At 42.8% G+C, this 22,173-nt stretch overlaps 1 long non-coding RNA gene across 1 annotated transcript; it reads right to left on the reverse strand.

Moving 5' to 3' along the window:
* Positions 1-13,353: 13,353 nt before the first annotated feature.
* LOC135178706 (uncharacterized) lies at positions 13,354-18,134 on the reverse strand. Its single transcript, XR_010303696.1, has 3 exons — positions 18,019-18,134; positions 17,866-17,916; positions 13,354-13,412 (listed from the first exon to the last, which is right to left on the reverse strand). It is a non-coding gene; the product is annotated as an uncharacterized LOC135178706 (long non-coding RNA).
* Positions 18,135-22,173: the final 4,039 nt, after the last annotated feature.

Consider the following 22,173-nt stretch of genomic DNA (forward strand, 5'->3'; position numbering starts at 1 on the left):
TATTCAGTAACTGGAGCTGCTCACAACCCAAACAATAGGACTAAACTCAAGAGCAGAGCTAAGGAGTCAGATCAGAGAAACGCCAGTGACATTCCTGCTGTGGGCACTGGAAAATGCAATAAAGCCTGAGCTGGTGTGTTCCTTGTCTATCTAGAGCTAGCAACAAATGCCTCTTGTCTAAGAACTGAGCTCCTTCCAGCAACCAGCAGTTTGGGGATTTCCTGAGCTAGAAGCTGTGTCACAATCACTAACTGAAATGGAAATGATACAGTTTTATATCCAACCTGATCATATTCTTGATCATACATTTGGTGTGAGTGTCACAGTTTGGCTAACATGCTGCAAGAAATTCTGTCTTCTAGTCGTTTTTAACCCCCTACCTGCTGGATTGCTCTGCATCCTTTCTGCTTGTATTGCAAGATAGAAAGAGTGACAGTTCAGTATACCTCTTTCCTGCAAGATCTGGGACTTCATGAATAGCCATGATATTCTTCCAGACTTTAAGAGAAAACTGCTGAGAAGTTGTTCAAGTCTATTTAGTTTCTGCTCACCCAGAAATTGTTCTATATACTAATTAAGTTGTTATAAAGTGAATTAATAAAAAAAATTAAACCCAGCCGTGTTCAGGACACATTGCCTCTTGTTATATATTCCCTGAATTTATGCTCTTATGAACACAGAATTATAGAATGGTTCTAACCCAAAGTTGGAAGGGACCTCCAAAGGTCATGCACTCCAACTCCCTTGCAGTCAGCAGGGACATCCTCCACTAGATCAGGTAGATCAGAGCCTTGCCCAGCCTGATGTTGAAGATCTAAAGGAACTCAGCTATCTCCCTGGACAACCTTTTCCAGTGTTCCACCACCCTCATGGTGCAGAACTTGTTCCAAACATCCAGTGTAAACCTTCTCTTCTCTTGTCTAATTTCAAACTATTGCCCCTTGTCCTGTCCCTATAGGCCTTTGTAAGTAGTCTCTCTGCAGCCTTCTAGTAGGCTACCTTCAAGTACTGGTAGGCAAGGCTGCTCTTAAGTCTCTCCTGAGCCTTCTCTTCTGCAGCTCCCTCATCCTGTAAGCAAAGGTTTTAGAAATTAATCCAGACTTAGTTTGAAAGTTATAATCATGGAGTATCCATAATAGGCTTGCTGAGTCACTATTCCACTTGTTAATCACTATTACTTCTGTTTCTAATCTGAATTTGATACTGTTCTGTCCATGAAGAAACTACTTGTATTCCTTACCTGTTCATAAACTCTCTGCTTACACCTTAAAAGGTGTAACCAAAACACACCTTAAAAGACAGAACATGACAGAAGAGGAAAACCCAATTGTGCTAGTTCAAAGCTAACTAGAATGTTAGGTAAGAAGGATTACATCATAGGCCATGAAAGGGAAACAATGGTGATGTCTCCTTCGCTCATAGGCTTGCTGAGCTGTATAAGAACAAGAGTTCTGCCTGGACAGATAGGCAGAGTCCAATGGGATGGCATTCAATAGCTCCAAGTGCAGGGTGCTGCACTTTGGCCACAACAACCCCATGCAGAGATACAGGCTGGGGTCGGAGTGGCTGGAGAGCAGCCAAACAGAGAGGGATCTGGGGGTACTGATTGATACCCGCCTGAACATGAGCCAGCAGTGTGCCCAGGTGGCCAAGAGAGCCAGTGGCATCCTGGCCTGCATCAGGAATGGTGTGGTCAGCAGGAGCAGGGAGGTCATTCTGCCCCTGTACTCTGCACTGGTTAGACCACACCTTGAATACTGTGTTCAGTTCTGGGCCCCCCAGTTTAGGAGGGACATTGAGATGCTTGAGTCTGTCCAGAGAAGGGCAACGAGGCTGGGGAGAGGCCTTGAGCACAGCCCTATGAGGAGAGGCCGAGGGAGCTGGGATTGTTTAGCTTGGAGAAGAGGAGGCTCAGGGGAGACCTTATTGCTGTCTACAACTACCTGGGGGGTGGTTGTGGCCAGGAGGAGGTTGCTCTCTTCTCTCAGGTGGCCAGCACCAGAACGAGAGGACACAGCCTCAAGCTGTGCCAGGGGAGATTTAGGCTGGAGGTGAGGAGAAAGTTCTTCACTGAGAGAGTCATTGGACACTGGAATGGGCTGCCCGGGGAGGTGGTGGAGTCGCCGTCCCTGGGGCTGTTCAAGGCAAGGTTGGACGTGGCACTTGGTGCCATGGTCTAGCCTTGGGCACTGTGGTAAAGGGTTGGACTCGATGATCTATGAGGTGTCTTCCAACCCTGATAATACTGTGATACTGTGAAATAAAGCAGTTTGGGCATAGCCTGAGCTCTAGGCTGCATTTTTCTCTCTAACCTCACCCTTTGTCTCTCTGATTAATCCACTTGCTTCCTAACCTCCGTGGCTGACCCTCCATTCTTCCTTGGGGCACAAGGCAATGTGTGGGATAAGGTAGAGGGGTGGGAGAAGGTGGAAGGGCAGTTGGGAGCCCCTCCTGGGGACTCAGGTTTCTGGGAGGGCTGTTGTGTTTCTGTATTACCTTTTACCTTGTCTATTTCTGTCTATAACTGTATATACTGTAGATGTCTGCCTGCATATTGTGCTAAGTTGTAAATAATAAGCTTCATTCAATTTCCAGAGCTGGCTGAGTCTAGTCTGGGCGATTTCCAAAGTGTGTGGGGAAGACCCAAACCACCACAACAACCCACAAGACTTTTAAGGTGAAGCATTCTCTAAATCTCTTTTGGATAATTAAATAAAACAGCACTTGATGAAAGTTTGGTAAAATCTCTATGTGTGAAGAGAATATATTTCAAAATAAATGCTGTTTGTTATGAATATGAAAATGTAGTTTGAGGCACAGAGCGTCAGGTAAAGGGATAACTGATTTGGCAGAAAAGAAGTGTTGCTTAGGAACCAAAAGGTAAGGAGGAAAAAGAATGCACATGTGTAATCATAGTGCAGAAGCTGGCCTGAATGAAGTTCAGTCTAACATTGCACCAAACAGAGATGTTAAATCTGTAGACAGCAGTGTGTTCTGAACACTAGGACAATCAAAAATTGCTGATTAAGTTCAATTAGTAATTAAAAAGCATAAAATGTGACCTCTTGGATTCTACAGAGTGCAATAAGTTCCAGCTGAAATGCTGTATAAGAGTATGTCATGCAAATTAGAGCCTCAGGGTACTATTACGGTGTAAGTAATAACAATGAGCTTAAGTTCTGCAGGTAGGGGGTTTCTGTGGCTTCCTCTGGGAATCTGTGAGCATTTGGAAAGTCAGAACAGCTCCAAACCTTAAACAGGATTTCAGCTGAGCTTGGCTGATTGCCAGGACTGATGAAAACATACCATCTACTTCCCCAGCTGAAAGCATAATAAATTAAGAATTTTCTGAGCCCCCTGCTTTGGTAATATCACACGTATCACTGCCTGGATTAATTACAACCCCAGCACCGTCCCAGGCTCATGGATGGAGCCCCACTGGTTCCCCCCTCCACAAACAGTGCCACCCCCTCTCCAAATTCCTGTCAGGCATGTTTAATGGCTCGCATCAGGCTGTCTTTTCAATTACACACAAGCCTTTTGAAACATCTCCACCAGCAACTGTGGGGAAAGGGGACACTTAAATCCTATTTCAGGAAGATCAGTGAAAGAAAGATTTCCTTTACTATAAAAACAAACTTGGGATTCATCACCGTGGGCTATTATCTTACCCTCTAACCTCAGCATAGATCAGTTCTTATCTAGTCTCATTAATTGCTCATTCCTTCATCCTCTTTCCAAGCAAGCAACATTGGACAAGCCTCATTTATACATTGGCCAGCTCCTGTGAGAGGACTTTAGACAGACACAGCCCTGCAATAAAACCAAGTTGCTCTCCCAGGTGGGTTAGCATTTCCTCCACCGCAGATAGGGAGTAATTGAAACGAAAACCTCCTGTCTCCTCGCCTTCCCGTTTGGGATGAATTACACAAGCAGATACTTCACTGCCAGCTCTGTACTACTGACAGTATCATTAAGCTTAGCTCCACCAGGGACAAATCTTTTTTGCACTGAACAGTAATACTTTTATGCTACCTAATGAGTTTTGTGGTGTTGCACGTTGCACAGTGAAGCAGATACCTATCCCTGTGCACAAAAAGCACATTTTGTGGAATGCCTGTGTGTGCTCTATAGAGCAAAGCCTTCCTTTTCTTTTAGCAGAGCTCACCAGATGGAACAGGCATCTTCTAGTTCTTTGCAGGTTCCTTAGCGTTCACAAGAAGTGCCCGAGCTGGTGCACAGGCTGCAGAGGAGATGATATTTTGTGCAGGTAGAATCATAGAATCAACCAAGTTGGAAGAGACCTCCAAGATCATCCAGTCCAACCTAGCACCCAGCCCTATCCAGTCAACTAGACCATGGCACCAAGTGCCTCAGCCAGGCTTTGCTTCAACATCTCCAGGGACACTGACTCCACCACCTCCCTGGGCAGCCCATTCCAATGCCAATCACTCTCTCTGGCAAGAACTTCCTCCTAATATCCAGCCTATACTTCCCCTGGCACAACTTGAGACTGTGTCCCCTTGTTCTGTTGCTGGTTGCCTGGGAGAAGAGACCAACCCCTACATAGCCACAACCTCCCTTCAGGTAGTTGTAGACAGCAATGAGGTCCCCCCTGAGCTTCCTCTTCTCCAGGCTAAACAACCCCAGTTCCCTCAGCCTCTCCTCGTAGGGTTTGTGTGAGGTATTCTTGTCAGCAGATGCAGGCACATTGACATGTGTGGGGAACTTCCCAAACACAGCCTCAGAAAAAAATCATTTACTTTGCAGTGTGTCATTAGAGACACACTATTTCACAGTGCCTACAGATAGGAGGAACTTATCTGAACTCAGCTTGTCCAGAAAAACCCTGAGGTGGAACACACTGCAGCCCGTGGAAATGGTCCTCTCTGGTGAGCTGTGGATGAAGCCTTTGAATGGCACAAGCCACTGGAGCCTCATGATTCTGCAGCTGTTAAAACAATCACCATGGCTTAAGGGCAATGTTACTGCTTTTGTTTTCCCTTTTTCCCCAGTGCTAGGCCTTAGAAATGCTGTGAAATAGAAACTATCACCACATGCAAGAGAGGAAAATGCCCCAAGAAACCGTAATTTCCTCAGCTGAGAGTCAGCAGGTTCGGTATCAACCTACAGAATCTTGAGTTGATTTACAGGTTATGTTTCTTCCCTGGAAATGGGTTTTAACTGTGTGTATTTGCCAAATAAATAATATGTAGCTGCTGGTAGGTCAATCTGTATGTATATACATTTTAAACCACATATATACAACCTATAGATAAAACCCCAACTGTTTCTGTTGGTTTTTTTTCCCTTTATTCCACAGGTTCATTCATTCACATGATATGATCAATAATTCTTGCTACCACAAAACCTTGGAATTTGGGATACACTAACAATGTGTATAGTCTAAACATCCACTAGTGCAACTGCCATAAGTTAAAAACATGTGTTTGATTTTGTGCAGCAGAACTGTGTGAAATAACAGGAACCAAGAAGGAATGTATATAAAGCTGTATGCAGAAGTCCACTGAAGCTGTATTTCTCTTGGTTTTGGGAGAAGAGATCTATAGATGCAAGAAGACCTTTTTCAGTGTTACAGCAAATTCCTTCCAATATTGTCTCTAAGCAAAACCACAGAATCAATCAGGTTGGAAGAGACCACCAAGATCATCCAGTCCAACCTAGCACCCAGCCCTATCCAGTCAACTAGACCATGGCACAGAGTGCCTCATCCAGGCTTTTCTTCAGCACCTCCAGGGATGGTGACTCTACCACCTCCCTGGGCAGCCCATTCCAATGCCAATCACTCTCTCTGGGAAGAAATTCCTCCTAACATCCAACATCCAGCATATATCAATTATTAATGTATTTGTAGACACTCATAATATTGCCAAAGCTCTATGCCTTCAGCTCATGGGTCAAGCATGAGCATAATCTCCATGGCATTAAAAAAAATATATATTCTTCTTTAATACATTTTGGATCCTCTATGCCCTCAGAATTTGCAGGTTATAGTGCAGTGTATTTTCAGCTTTTTGTTTGTTAAGAAGAAAAGCAAGAACACACCCTCCCCATTTTTTTACCACAAATAATGTCAAGTGATGTTTCTTTCTTCTCTCACCCACAGGTGTGGGTCCATAAGTAAATTTTCAGATAGTGATAAGACCATAAAAGCCAGCAGCCCAGCATTTAGCTGTGCTTCACCTTCTGTTTGCATGCCTCTCCCTGGAGTTTTGTTAATAGAAATACTTATCAGAAGCAAAACCCCAGTGTGATAGCCCAGCATTGATGATAAAAAAGGACATCTGTTTCACACAGAAGCAAAATACTGAGTTTAGAACAACCAAAGAGGGAACTCTGTAGGTGACCTATGGCTGAGATACACAATGGCAACCTTAAATTTTGATTATTTGCATACTCACCCCAGAATGTATTTTTATTTGACTAGTAGAATGCATTGATTACAATGAGATTTTCAAATTATTTGGTTACCTAAACTCATCCATAGCAACCTTAGTCTATGTACAGGTGAACCACACAAGCTGCTACCTGAAAAGTAGAGAGCCCGTGTTTGCTTAATACACAGGCTGCCACTGATAAAGGATTTACTTGGCAACAGCCTAAATGTGACTCAAAAATGCAATTGCCTATTATGGCAGAAACCTGGAGCCAGAAAACCTAAGAGTTCTCTTCCAGATGGTCTTGGTTGCAAGCACCTCCTCTTTTTCCCCTTGTCTAGTTCTAACTGTACTGAAGAAGACACTCATGTCAAGGTCTTGGCTTACAGTAAAGCAGACTAATCTCCTGGTTAGAGCAGACCTTCCTCAAAGATTAACAATAAATATCAAATCTCCTGTTCTGTTCTTAGATGGCTCATTTCAAATACACCAAACAAATGGTTGCAGGCCTTAATTCCACAGATACAGGAACTTGGATCTGCTTGGTAGCATGAAACAGGAAACTTGGTTATCTTCCATATTCTATGACCTATACTGTGCCTGTATTAACTCTTGTGTGGAAGGTGTTGTGCTGATCAGGCTTTGATCTGGAGCCTTGATCCAGGTCTACTGTTTTCAGTGTGCCAACTAATACCCAGAAAGAGAGTTCCCTGAGTAAAATCTGGAGGTAAAAATATTGAAGCATCCAAGGCTGGATCTAACTCACGATAATGAGTACTATACTGTCAGTGGAGACTCATGTCACTTAACACAGAGTTGCTGGAGGTTTAACTCCTGTGTAACTCCTATGGTTTCCAAACTACCGGACTTCCTCTTCACCTGTTGGTTACCACAGACTGCTGAACCACAGAATTCCAGTGCCTCACACAGAGAGAGCTGTCTGCTTAGGGATACACAAGAAATTTCAGAGTTAGCCACAGCTGGGAATGCTAACATGGATTAAACTCCCCATGAGGTCACTTGCAGTCAAAGTTAAAATGACTTTAATTTGATTTAGATTGCTCCAAGGCATTTTTAGATGCATCCTGACATCTGAAAACTGCCAAGATACCCTAGTGGAACCAGTTTGTAATTGCTCGCACCAGAGAGCCTGTCTCTGCTTTTCCTCCTTTGTAGCTCCTTAACATCATTCAAACAGATTATGCTGACTTGGCAAGTCAGGCTACTTCAACAAGAAAACAATTATAGGTTGGGTTTTTTTAATTAGAAGTGACAGGACCCCAAACATTTTCTGCTGCAATCATTTCGACACCTTGTAAAGAACCATTACTCACCAATTTGGAACCCTGCCTAATTAGGAAGGTGGGAAATGCAAACCCAAACAAGCTGTGGTTCAGAAAGCTATGTACTGGGGACATGATGCTGTGACAAAGGTTTTGGGTTGGAAGGGACCTTGGAAGGTTTTTGTCTGACGACCCTTAATGCTGAGATTCCAAACTGTTTTCTCACACTTTGCTTATCCAGGTTGCAGCCAACTGCGTGTCATGAATAGCTTTGTTCCAAGGCACAGGAAAAGCACTGAGAATTCCTATTTTTTGAGATACACTTGGCCCCACCTCTCTAACCTGATTTATCATTGGCTCTGGAACACTGTAGACAAGAAAGATGACATTCCCAGTGGGACTTCACAGAGCCTGGAGATTATCCCACTGACTCTGATATCACTCAGGGTGGCCTCTCGGATCCAGATTATTTTGCATTTTGAAGAACCCAGTGAGGTCATTACTACAGCTTTAAGATACCCAAATATGTTTTCTATTTATGACTTTTTTCCACATTTTGCATTTTAAGCGTTGCTTAATGATTTTTTTGCCAGCTGTTCACCCCTAAGGATGAACTATAAAACCAGTTTCAAACTGTGGATGGTTTTGTAATCCTACAAAGTTATGGGCCTCAGCTAGGGACAGTAGCACTCAATAAAATTTAACTAGTTAAAGTAAAACTGGCACCAGTGTTTTCTCTGTTAATATGATTAGCCCTTTGGCAATTACTGCACGACACATCGTGCTTCAAGCAATCTGCCTCCTTTTTTTAATGGCTTCACTGATGGTAAAGATTTGCTCTAAGATGTATTTATTTGCTTTAGAAATTCTTCAGGAAGGAAGAAGAAAATGTAACTGAACACTGATGCAAATTGCTGTAATATCACATACCAAAAGGATTTTAGTGTATGTCTGAAAATTGCTGTTTCTATGGTAATTGAGCACCAGTTTCTGGTTGTGAAAACTAAACTCACATAGGCAAACCCCAAGCACAAACATGCTCATAACACACACAACTCGCTGAATGCTCTTGGAACCCGCTCAGGATTATTTCTTTTCCAATACTAAATTACTGATGCATGTAACATTCTCTAAACACTGTGAGCACTACATACAACACTTTATAGGCTGAGCTACACCCTGGGAAGCTTTTTTAATGCCAGGATAGAAGAATGTCAGCCAAAAGGTAAAATTGGAGGAAAAATCCCCACCCTTATTCCTGTGTTCAGGCATTGAAAGAGGGGGAAATAAAAGAAGAATGCCTAGAAATAACTGCTTATTGCTGACAAATAAGCAATCTGAAGAGAACAGCTAGGAAATGCACTTAAGGTCTAAGAGAAATCTGCTTGCAGAGCAGTGCAGCTATGTGCAGTCATGTACTTTCTGATGGTCTCTCTAGTGACACATACTGTGATCATTATAATTCTATACAAAACAGGCATGATTTTGCTAATGCTCTTTTTAAATTTAACTGAGCTGTGCAATGGCAAACGGTGAGGATGCACTCGAGGGAGTGGTTCTAGCATATCTAGTGGGAGATTTAACAGCAGAACTGGATTTTCCTTACACTAGAAGTGGAAAAGTTGCACAAGAGGTTATGAAAACAGGTAAGCTTGAAGCTGGCTCCTTAGTGACCTTAAGGAATTGGATTTCTGGTTTTGCATTTCTCAGGCAGCAGCAGTGTTTTATGGCCATCCAATGCATTATGTGGTTTATGATTGAGACACATCACAGATCTATTACCCACTATGACAAGTAATGTGAGCAGAATTTGCTTTATTGCCTCAGCTTATTTGAGCTGGCAAATGGATTGCGGATATGTCTTAATTCCATGAAGACAAACAATTTTATAGTCATCATTAACACAGGTTTTAAATGCTATACATGGAATTCTGTGGAAATCCTTACAGGCATGGAAGAAAGCCATTACAGCTTACATGGAATACAATACACAAATGTAAGCTCCTCAGAGTGCCATCCACAAAAAGGGAAACAGCAAACACATTTCGGATCTGCAGCAATGTAGCAAGTTCATGTAACTCAGTACATGTGTAACCCTGGGGTAAGTCTCTCAGCATAATGAGGATTTTCACAGCATCTGAGTGCTGCCTCAAGGCATTTGGAAACACCTTCTCCGTGCTGATTCCTAACAGTGCTGAGGAGTGTAATGAAATGGAAGCTGTGTTCTGCACGATCTCTTCTACCATACACTGCCTGTGACCCTGATCCTGAAATGCTTGCATACATGCTCAGAATTTCTGTCATAAATAGTCCCACTACTCATGTGAAGCAAGTAAAACACATATGCAATTCCTGGCAGAAGTGGAAATCCCTCTTTAGGGTTACCACCTAACTGCTGATGGGTTAGAAATGGGTCAGGTCCTTGAACATGTTATAGTACAGGAGAAAATAATATGAGGTAAAAATCAAATTGCAGAATCTGTATTTTAATCACAAAAAAATACTACCAGCCTCAATGCCCTCACTAAGAGATAAAGATCTGTCAGAAAAATATTTACTAAAAGGGAAAGAAGAAATAAGATTTAACTAGTCCTGCCTAATTGAAACAGAGCAGGTCACACTTTCTCCTGTCTCTTTACGTCTCTTATGTGATTTGCAAAGCTGGATGAGGCAAGCAGAACTAAACAGTGGACATTCATTGGTCTTATTCTTCACTCTTGTTTCTGGCAGACCCAAACCATTGCAGCATGATCTCCTTCTGCTTCTCTGAACACAGTCATGGGCTTGGAGACCATATTTGGGAAAGGTGAGAAAGAAAGGAATGTAAAAAAAGTGCAAAGGGCATGGCTTGCCTTATAAAGCAGTTACATTTCTTCTCCTTCCTTTTACAGAGTCTCCAGCCCACAGTGCTGAATGAAAAGATGTGGCTGAAAAACTGCAGTGGAGTTGAGGGTTCACTTCCATGTTCTGGTACAGATTACTTCTACGATGGTGAGCCATTAGATATTACAACAGTATAAGCCAGTCAAGTGTCACCATGTGAATCATTTTGTTCCCATGGATAGAATTATAGAATCAACCAGGTTGGAAGAGACCTCCAAGGTCATCCAGCCCAACCTAAAACCCAGCCCTATCCAGTCAACTAGACCATGGCACTAAATGCCTTATCCAGTCTTTTCTTGAACACCTCCACGGATGGTGACTCCACCACCTCCCTGGGCAGCCCATTCCGACAGCAAATCACTCTCTCTGTGAAGAACTTCCTCCTAACATCCAGTCTATACTTCCCCTGGCACAACTTGAGACAAAACCAGCCTAAATGTGGAGCAAATCCAGTTATTGCCTTTAAAAAAAAAAATTGAGTAATGAAAGAATGATTGGAAGTAATTAGCAGCATCATGTAAGAGGAAAGAGCAACTTGGGCACACATTCTGATGCTCAAATGTGATACAAGGTGAGCAGATGTGCAAAACAAAGGAAAGACAAAAAAATGGCAAAGTTTCTCTAGTAAGAAGTTGTATTAATGGACAAAAAGAAGAATTAATAACCAGACAACATTTTCAGATGGTAAGAAAGTCTTATGGCAGAGATGAAGAGAAAAACAGGCTTAATGACTACATAAGGAGGAAGATCAGATCAATGAAAGGAAGTTTCGAGTTGATACAGTTCAATTACTGGAAACAGTGAAAGTATTTTAGTTGGCCAAATGAAGTAGTAAATGAATATAGAATTGCAGAGGTTTTCTGGGCCTCTAGAGATAAATTAGTGGCACTGGCTGGTACTGCCATTTGTTAAAATTTGTTTGTTGATTCTGTTAGAAAACACAACTAATTGCCTTCCATTTTCAAGAGTAAGCAAAAGTGGAATAGGCTGAGTTCATAGATGTCAAGCATTACCTCCACTCTGTCCCACTTTTCCTCTATACTTAATATTCTGTATGAGATCCAGTGAGTTCCACTGGGCCTTTTGAACCTACAGTCTGTCATGGGTGGGCTGCAGCACAGGGATTACTGACCTGGAGGAGATGTTTTGAAGAAGGATAATTTCTTTTTTATGAGAGTTGCTGTAGTACTCTGTAACAACCAGGGAATCAGAGCATTCTTCTGAATCAGCAGGTACTGTTTGAGCAGTGTTTTCTGAATCCTCTCCTCCATTTGGGAACAGGGGTCTTGGGCACTTCACACCAAATTGCCCTTTGCTTTTAACAGTCTTAGTAGTGATCATGTGGGTTTTTGAGGAAAAGAAAAAAGAGAAAAGACCAGGTGGTTCTGTTGGTGGCATTCTGTGTGTTTGAAACTGCAAGTGGGCTCAGACTAAAGTTTCAATGCACGTGTAAGGAAGGAGACTGCGGTAACTGCTGGAAAGGGAGTCTCAGTTAGACTAGGAACAACAAGATCTCCAGAAACAAGCAGAGAGAGAAATGGGAAGGTTCGTTGGGCATCATCCAGAAACAGCAAATTCTCCTTTCAACTGCAATAACTTCCATGTAGTTTGTGGGGCTTGCCCTCCTGACATAATTTGTTCCTGTAGACTACAAATTTCCTTACTTACGTCACTGTGCACAGGCCCTCATACGTAACAGCTTCATCACCAAGCTGTCAAACCCCTCTCTACTTCTATGTAACATTACCAGCCTATATTCCTCTGGAGGAGATAAATCACTGTCCCCTGACAACTCCTTACTCACTGCAGTACCTATTTTCAGTTTCATATTCTCCTGAAAGTAAGGCTGAGGAAAAAAAGGTCTTCTGTTTTTGTGGTGATTAACTTTGGGAGCAGAAACCCACAAGAATTGAATCTGTGATAATTCTTTTCTTTACAGCAGTCACTTAATAGCAGCACATTTCATTCCCCCATGAGCAACAAGGAAGCTTTGGCCTCTACCTGTTGATGCATGAAGACAGGAAATTTTGGAAAGAAGAGGAACTACTGAAGCTAAGGCACTCAAGTACAACAATGAATGCCACATGGGTTCTGTGATGCAAAGCCTTATTAGGCTGAGAATGTGAAGGTCTTACTCACTTTGCAAAGCAGCATTTGAGGAGCTCCTCCCTGGATTTCTTTCATTCCAGACCTCTTGGTAAATGTGGGGGAGGGTGCAGGAGTTAGATGCAGATACTGTGTCATTGCACTGCTCTAACATGGTCTGCAATTAATGTGATTTGCAATTGCTGAGGAAACACAGTGGGATCTTGTACTAACAGTGAGAAGAGAATTGGCAGCAAGAATCCAAAAAGCAGAACTGGTTGCTTATGCAAACTGATACAGTGATTTAGAGGAATCTTTTATGCAACAAGTGACAAGAATTTAGAACATTTTTTACTCTCTGAGGAGAAAAAGAATGAATGTAGAAATCCTATTTAAAAAATCCAATAAAGATGGGATTATTTTTAAAAGTAACGAATTAGGTTATCATTGCAGCTTTTCTATTCCAAAACAATTTTCAAAACAAGACAGAGAAAACTCCATCTATTATTAATTCATTTTTTCAATGGAATACCACAACCATTAAAAACATTATGATTGACAACTTCCCCAAATGAGAACAGAGGGACATGGCCTAGGGAGAGATAAGGGGAGGGGAGGGGGGAACCTCACAAAAACAAAGAAATAAATGAACAAACCAGAAGCTTTAAGCTCAAGTCCAGTTACCTGGCTGTGCAACTCCTGGGCCTTAAGTGAGATGTCCAATATCCCTTTGCAAAAAATGGCTCAGGCATGGAGAAAGCACCTGGAGGAAATTATTTGCTTTGTGGTGAAAGAGAAGAGACCCTTCTCTCCCTCTCTGCTTGTTTTCCTTTTGCCATTTGCCTTTAAATAACATAGAGGTTGACTACTCACACAGAGAAGGAATGTAATCTAAGTAGCCCATGTCTTGTTCTAGCCCCAGAGCTCCTGGATCATGTCAGAATACATCTCGTCTTCCAGGGACATTTGAAAAGAAGGCATTTCAGCTGCCATACTATGAAAAAAGCCATTAGGCCTAACCTATTGGAGTTACTGCACAAGATTATGATAACCTGTTCCAGGATAATCACAACCAAGGTGCCTGTGGCCTTTGTGCTTCTAGTTGTTTGCAGTTTACATAGCAAATATACCTACATTTCTGTCAGTTTATAGCAGAACCTTTTAGTAACTTCCCACGTGCTTCTGTCATTCCTTTTTCATAGAATCAGTTAGGGTTGGAAGGGAACATCCAGTTCCAATCCCCCTGCCACGGGCAGGGACACCCTACCCGAGATCAGACTGGCCAGAGCCCCATCCAGCCTGGCCTTAAACACCTCCAGAGACGTGGCCTCAACCACCTCCCTGGGCAACCCGTTCCAGCCTCTCACCACTCTCATGATGAACAACTTCCTCATGTCCAGTCTGAATCTCCCCACCTCCAGCTTTGCTCCATTCCCCAGTCCTGTCACTCCTTGATATCCCAAAAAGTCCTTCCCCAGCTTTTTTGTAGGCCCCCTTCAGATACTGGAAGGCCACAATAAGGTCACCTCAGAGCCTCCTCTTCTCCAGACTGAACAGCCCAAACTCTTTCAGTCTGTCCTCATAGCACAGCTGCTTCAGCCCTCATGGCCCCTCTCTGGACACACTCCAGCATCTCCACATCCCTCTTGTAATGGGGGCTCCAGAGCTGGATGCAGTATTCCAGGTGGGGTCTCACCAGAGCAGAGTAGAGGGGGAGAATCACCTCTCTTGACCTGCTGGCCACACTTCTCCTGATGCAGCCCAGGCTCTGCTTGGCTTTCTGGGCTGCAAGTGCACACTGCTGGCTCATGTTGAGCTTCTCATCCACCAGCACCCCCAAGTCCCTCTCCTCAGGGCTGCTCTCCAGCCACTCACTGCCCAGCCTGGATTTGTGCTTGGGATTGCCTCGACCCAGATGCAGGACCCTGCACATGGTCTTGTTGAACCTCATGAAGTTGGCTTGTGCCCACCTCCCCAGCCTGTCCATGTCCCTCTGGATGCCGTCCCTGCCCTCCAGCCTGTCTGCTGCACCACACAGCTTGGTGTTGTCAGCAAACTTGCTGAGGGTGCACTCAGTGCCTCTGCCCATGGCACCCACAAAGATGTTGAACAAGACTGGTCCCAGGACTGATCCCTGAGGGACTCCATTTGTCACTGGCCTCCACTTGGCCATGGAGCCATTGACAGCCACTCTTTGGGTGTGGCCATCAAGCCAGTTCTTTATCCATCTGGTGGTCCATTCATCAAACCCATGTGTCACCAGCTTGGAGACCAGGATGTGGTGCAGGACAGTGTCAAAGGCCTTGCTCAAGTCCAGGTAAATGACATCAGTTGCTGGCCTCTCATCTATTAATGTTGTGACCTGTTCACAGAAGGCCACCAGGTTTGTCAGGCAGGATTTGCCCTTGGTGAAGCCATGCTGATTGTATCCTAAAGTCTAGGGTTGTAAGCTTAGAATATCTCCTCCTTGTTGTCCTTAGGATCTTAAATTCAGCTGCTTCATGGTCACTGCAGCCAAGCCTGTCCCCGAGCCTCACACTGATCACCAGCCCTTCCCTACTGGTGAGAACATGGTCCAGCATAGCACCTTTTCTTGTTAGGTCCTCTGCCATTTGGAGGAGGAAGTTGTCATCATGTAACCCAGGAACATGCTGGAGTGCTGATGCCTTGCTGTGTTGTCCCTCCTCTCCCTCCAGTGATCATTTTGAAATGATCACTGTGGACAGGAAAAGAAAATTCACCCTCTTACCCCCTGTTCTGCTCCAACAAAAGGTAAAGTTTTAAAACATGATCGACTAACAGACTCTGAAGGTCTCCTCAGCTAGGATGTCATAAACCTGGTGCAACAGAACTATGGATTCTCCTCAGGGAGAATCATCTCAGGGCAGTTTTATAAGCCCACAGTCTCTGGCCAATGGAGCATTATGTGAAAGCTGTTTCAGTCAAAAGGAATGCTGCTGGATCTGATACTGCTCTAAATTTTGCTGTGCAGGAATTATGATATGAGATAACATCCAACATCACCTACCCAGAAGCCTAAACCAGACACAACTGTGGATTTAATTTGTGAGTTACCTTTGATCACATGAAGTTGAAAACACTGAATTATTTCATCTCCACTTACAATGTAAAATCTTTGGTAAAACCCACTAACAAGGAGCAATGGAAATGAAAAAGTAAATGCAAAGAAAATATTCAATCACTACACTAAGAGAAACCTTGGCACAGCCTAAGATAAAATAAGGAATGGTGTTTTAATTATGGGTTGGATTTGGTTTTTCAAAGCAACAATGACAGCTATGTGCAGTGATAGAATGTGGTGTAAAAACTCGCCTGATGAACTGGCAGGCATCTTCAAGCACAATCCTATTTACAGAGCAAACCAGCATATGCAGCTCCAGGCTGCATTTTCATCTTACAAAGGGTTTGGTGACAATTCCCACCTTTCCTCCTGGCACTGATTTTTTCACTTTAAGTTCCAGGGCACCTTTTCTGTGACAATTTGAAAGGCTGCACTCTGAATTGTCTTAGAGAAGTGTTGGAGGAAAGACAATAGAGATTTTAAGTCACATCAGCCCATCTATATCACAAAAAGAGCCTGCAGACAAATTAGATTGCGTTGGCATGAGTTAGGAGTAGTGAGCTACAGCAACGAGGGCACAATGCCACGAAGCCAAATCACCGCCAAACTCTGGGCATCGTGAAACCAGGTCCTCAGCTAGGAGAAATGAACTAGTGTAAATTCAGCTGTCAGCCACTGGAATTGCTGCACCTCTTTGCTCAGACAGCACCATGACTTAATTAAGTGTTGATGTGTTTTGGGTGGAAGCCCCTGGGCAGCACTGTTCCTGAATAAGCCATTTCATTTTTAAAAGGGTATGGGAACAGGGGCCTCTCCCATATTAGACAACTATTTTGGAACTGAATTTGCATTCCACTTATCATTGTTTTCATAGTAGCTGGATTTATACTCCAAAGGAAAAAAAAATGACATCACAAATTATATTCCTATAACTCATTAAAGGTGATCATGAAATCAGTGGAAAACTATTACCAAATCTCCCAGTATTGAGGGATCGTTAATATGTTTTGCCTCTCCTGTACTGGTTTAGGGAAGGGCCAATGTGCCTTGGTCTTTGCATGCTGCATAGACAAAGGTGTCCAGTTGGCAGAGAGAGAATAATAAAGAGTTGCTGTAGGATATGTCCATTTTCCTCATTAAAAATGTTGTGGTTTACATCAGCAAGCCTCTGGAGCAGATTAAAAATTAGCACAAACAACTCAAGGTGGAGATTTACAGCTACCTCATTATGTGTTTCTTCCCCTAAACCACAGAAACCACCCCTCTCTCCTCCCTGCATATATCCTAGAATCTTTATGGTATCTCATGCAGGCCAAACGAACATATGGCAGTCAGATTTCTTCTGGATGAGGTCATTTTGAAGCGAGGGTCTTTTTTCTACCACTCTGTCCTCTGAATTTGCCCATGACATTCCAGATAAAATTATCACTTTCCTGGTCCTTAGCATCTTCTCAATTTTCTTTTTTAAGTCAGCACTGGAAGGATCACCATATCACTGCAGAATAGCTAACAGATTTCTGGATTCTGGCCAAAATACTGTTTTAAAACTGCCCTTTTCTTTTTTTTTCCCCTGTATTCTGGATGCATTTCATTCCTTGAGCTGCCAACGTAGTTGGAGTTTTGGGGGGCTTTTCAGGAATCATATAAAATGACCTCTACACTGGAGTTACTCCTAGTTTTGAGACAATTTAGGCAGCTCATGTTAGAAAAAAAGAATTCAGGTAGCATTGCAGGAATTTGGGTCAAGACTTCAATGTATCCCCAACAGTAGAAACAGCGAACATCAATACAGGTTCCTCAGCCATACATCATGTGAACCTTGCTTTGGTCAGGCTGCTCTAATAAGAGGGCAGGTTGGTCTATATGATCTACAGCATACAGAAATATGAAATTGCATATTAAGAGGGATTGTACTGGTATGTATGTTGTGACACATCCCAGCTGTACCAAAAATACCAGTAACTGTGCAGAGGGAACAAAGAACTGTAAGAAACAGGTTTTTGTGCACACACTAATCACACAGATTGGATTAGAACTAGAATTGGCAAGCAAAAAGAGGCTATCAGCAAAGATGAAGTTACTCTGATTAAAAAAGAGTGTAAAAGGAGAGAAGACCAATCTACTAATAACATACCTTGAATGATTTCTTTTCTCTCATTAGAAGACATCCTCTGTTTTCACGTTTCTGTAACCAGAAATGAATAGTCAATGTAGACAAAAACCTCAGATATTATTACTCTTAATAAAACAATAAACCCAAGTGATCAGCAGTAAAAGACATTATTACTTAAATCCAGCTTCTAGCTCATGAAGTCTTCTACTGAACTGCACATTAGCTCACATTCATGGGGAAAGGTGTGCCACAAGGGCAGATACAAGAGACTGGGACTCCTCTCTATGAAGAGTGTTATCTGTGAATTTAGAGAACTCATTTAGCTCTCTCTACTTTATCACTCCCACTTGTGAAGCCCTGAGCTGCCCCACAGGTGCTGTGAGGCTCAGTTAGATTTGGTTAGAAATGCTGAGGTTTTCAGCTGAAAGGCACTACTAAAAATATTGTGGTTGCCATAGAAACAGAGTGTGCAATACAATAGTGTGGCTCTTTGCAGGATATTGCCAAAAGATCACAGATGAGAAACTCTTGCTTCGACTGCCACAGCTCAAACAGACCCACAAAGCCCTCATTATTTATATAACCTTGTCTTGCTCTGGTTTGTACCTTTGTGAAAATCTCTTTCTTCTTTCAATGTAAAATTCCAAAGGTAAGTTTTGCCGTCACCAAATACTCCATGTACCAAGTATCAACTGTAGCTAATGCACTAACTAGTTTTCTGTTTCCAGAGGTTTCATATTAGTTACCAAAATGCTTTCTAATTAATTTTAGTACAATTCCCAGCACCTTTAGAGTCATGTCAATATTGATATTTTTGAGGGGCTGGTCTGACAGACTTTATAGAATCATAGAATCAACCAGGTTGGAAGAGACCTCCAAGATCATCCAGGCCAACCTAGCACCTAGCCCTGTCCAGTCAACTAGACCATGGCACCAAGTGCCTCAGCCAGGCTTTTCTTCAACACCTCCAAGGACGGTGACTCCACCACCTCCCTGGGCAGCCCATTCCAATGCCAATCACTCTCCCTGGCAAGAACTTCCTCCTAACATCCAGACTATACTTTCCCCGCCACAACTTGAGACTGTGTCCCCTTGTTCTGTTGCTGGTTGTCTGGCAGAAGAGACCAACCCCCACCTGGTTACGTCCTCCCTTCAAGTAGTTGTAGACAGCAATGACGTCAGCCCTGAGCCTCCTCTTCTCCAGGCTAAGCACCCCCAGCTCCCTCAGCCTCTCCTCATAGGGTTTGTGTTCCAGGCCTTTCACCAGCTTTGTTGCCCTTCTCTGGACACCTTCCAGCACCTCAACATCTCTCTTGAATTGAGGAGCCCAGAACTGGACACAGTACTCAAGGTGTGGCTTGACCAATAACATTACCACCAAGATTTTGTATGTGCCTGCAGACAGGCTTCAAAATTCATAATCTGCCTCCTAAATAGAAGTTGAATATTTTAAAACTGCTGAGCACTGGGTAGCTCTTAAGATTGTGACTGGGGTTTACTGAGAATTAGTAGAAAAGTCATTACTGCAACTAGAGCATTGTCAGTTGACAGCCTGAGTGGATGTTAGAACTAAATTTCCATCCTGTTCTTGAAAATCATTGCACAAAAAGTGGAAGTAAACTGGGAAATCTATAATAATCTTGGCATTTGTGAGAGCTAGGCTTGCTCATTATCTCTGTCTAACTTGAATAAACATAGGCTTTGATTTGTTGTTTCTGAGCAAATAGCCTATCTAGGCGAGAATTTAAGGAAGCTGCCTTCAAGTCCTTTGCTCTGAGTTATCCAATTCTCTTACCTACAACTGGTCAAGCTGCCAAAGCTTCATACAAAAATACAACTAAATGAGAACATTTCTGGGGATTTTATCTTTTGTAATGATTAAAGTAAGAGACCATTTGAATCAAAGTGCATCCACTGTTTATTCTTCATGTGCAGCAACTACATGCAGAAAGAGATTTGGTTTATGTTATTGTCAGTCTGGCTGGAGTTGAGTAACTGCTGGCCAATGAGCCTTGTGCAGCTATTCAAGAAACAGCATCCAGCAAAATCTTCCTACAAATATCTAATTGGCATCTCATGCTAATGTAATTAAATCAGCCTCAAACATTCATGTAATTGGCAAATTGTTCGAAGTATAGTAGAACACAGAGAGGTTGCCAGGGAGAAAATGTGGATTAGCAGAAGAAAGAAATATAAAACTTCAGGACTGAAAATAGCAGAATCATAGAAACACAGAATCACTTTGGTTGGAAAAGTCCTTTTCGATCATTGAGTGCAACCATTATCTAGCTACCAAGTCTGGTGCTAAACTACGTCCCTTAGAGCCATGAAGCATTGCACTGAAATAAAAGAACAGTTGTCAGTGAAGAATCATATCAACCTTGGTGATACTGTGATACTGTGATATCATCACAGGATGGCTTAGGTTAGAAGGGATGTTAGAGATCATCTACTCCAACCTCCCTGCCATGGGCAAAGACACGTCTCAACTAGACTCAGCTGCTCAAAGCCTCATACAACCTGATCTTGAACACCCCCAGGGAGGAGGCATCACTGACTTCCCATGGCAACTAATTCTAGACTCTTACCACCTTGTACTGAAGAACTTCTTCCTAAGATGCAGCCTAACCCTGCTATCCCTCACATTAAAAACATTCCCCTTTATCCTGTTGATGGGCACCATTATGACAAGTCCCTCTTCAGCCTTCCTGTATCACCCCTTTAGTTACTGGAAGGCAGAATTGAGACTTTATCACTTAACAGCTGATTTCATGATAACATGAAAGCTCTGTGGCTCTACTGGCACAGAGAGGGTAAAACTGAAGAGGAATCATATGGGGACAGTAAATGCATAATCTGTAATCTACCAGTAATTTTCTGGTCTGGCAAAATGCTATCTATTGGTTGTCCCACTGTAGTTCTGAGTCATCAAAGCACTTCATCATGTGATTTCAATGGGATGTAAGCACGTACTTAAAACTAAGCCCATGTAAGTCCTTTGGTGGGAAGGGATAAACTTCAGCATATGCTTAAATGCTTATTGAATTGTGACCGACGCTCCCCTGGCATTCTGCCTACCCTGCGGGGTTAATCTCATAGTTTGTTTCCTTCCTCTACAAGGGATTCAGTGTTTATCTGTGTAAAATACTCCTCTGCTTAATATGGATAGACCAACATCAGGGATTAAAGAAAAAAGTAAAAAGAGTTAAAATAATGTTTTAAAAACCTTTTCAAGCTTGCCATCACCTAAGGCAGAAGCCCCACAAATCCATTTGCTCCTTGTAAATCTGTAAACAAGGATTATTTGTGACCACATGTCACTGGGAAGAGAACCTTCCCCCACCTTCACTTTCCTTGCACATTAATCACCACTGTTATTTTGCTGTCTGGCAACAGAGAAGACCTCCCTCAACGTCTGACCTAAACTGAGTCTTGATCCCAAGGTGAACACTTTAAGGTGCATCCCTCCTGTCCTTCACATCTGACAGATTCTGGGGAAGGAATTACTGGGTAAAATCTGGCAGAAGACCAGGCTGCAGTAAGAACTCTTAACCATAAAAACAAAGAGTCAGTGAAGTTATTGCTGTCCCACTTCTCTGTAGCAGTTATCTGTCAGTTGGGACAGCACTAGTTATGATCCAATACAAAGAATCCTGAACTATTTTATTTAAGGACTGAACAAAGAATGCTGAACTATTTCCTTGCTGTCTACAACTACCCGAAGGGAGCTTCTAGCCAGGTGTGTGTTGGTCTCTCCTCCCAGGAAACCAGCAACAGAACAAGGGGACACAGTCTCAAGTTGTGCTGGGGGAGGAAGAGGCTGGATGTTAGGAGGAAGTTCTTGGCAGAGAGAGTGATTGGCATTGGAATGGGCTGCCCAGGGAGGTGGTGGAGTTGCCATCCCTGGAGGTGTTGAAGCAAAGCCTGGATGAGGCATTTAGTGCCATGGTCTGGTTGACTGGCTAGGGCTGGGTGCTAGGTTGGCCTGGATGATCTTGGAGCTCTCTTCCAACCTGGTTGATTCTGTGATTTATTATATAGGAACAGAAGTGGATATGAATTATTGTGTGCCCATAATACAAATACAGGAAGAAACTATTTTTTAGAAACTGTTGTAGGGGGATCAACACAGCAAAAATTAAAACCAGAAGAACAAAATATTTCAGAAAAATAATGAAAATTCAAATTTCAGCAATTGCAGCAATCTGAGAGCTAAAACCACTCAGAATCCCTGAAAACTGATCTTGCAAGTATATACAGAGCATTCTAAGTGTAGCTTGACAGGTCTTTCAGGGGCTTTGGAAACACAATCAAATGCAGGTTTTAAAT

Source organism: Pogoniulus pusillus, chromosome 10 (assembly GCF_015220805.1).
Source record: "Pogoniulus pusillus isolate bPogPus1 chromosome 10, bPogPus1.pri, whole genome shotgun sequence".
NCBI classification, from domain to species: domain Eukaryota; kingdom Metazoa; phylum Chordata; class Aves; order Piciformes; family Lybiidae; genus Pogoniulus; species Pogoniulus pusillus.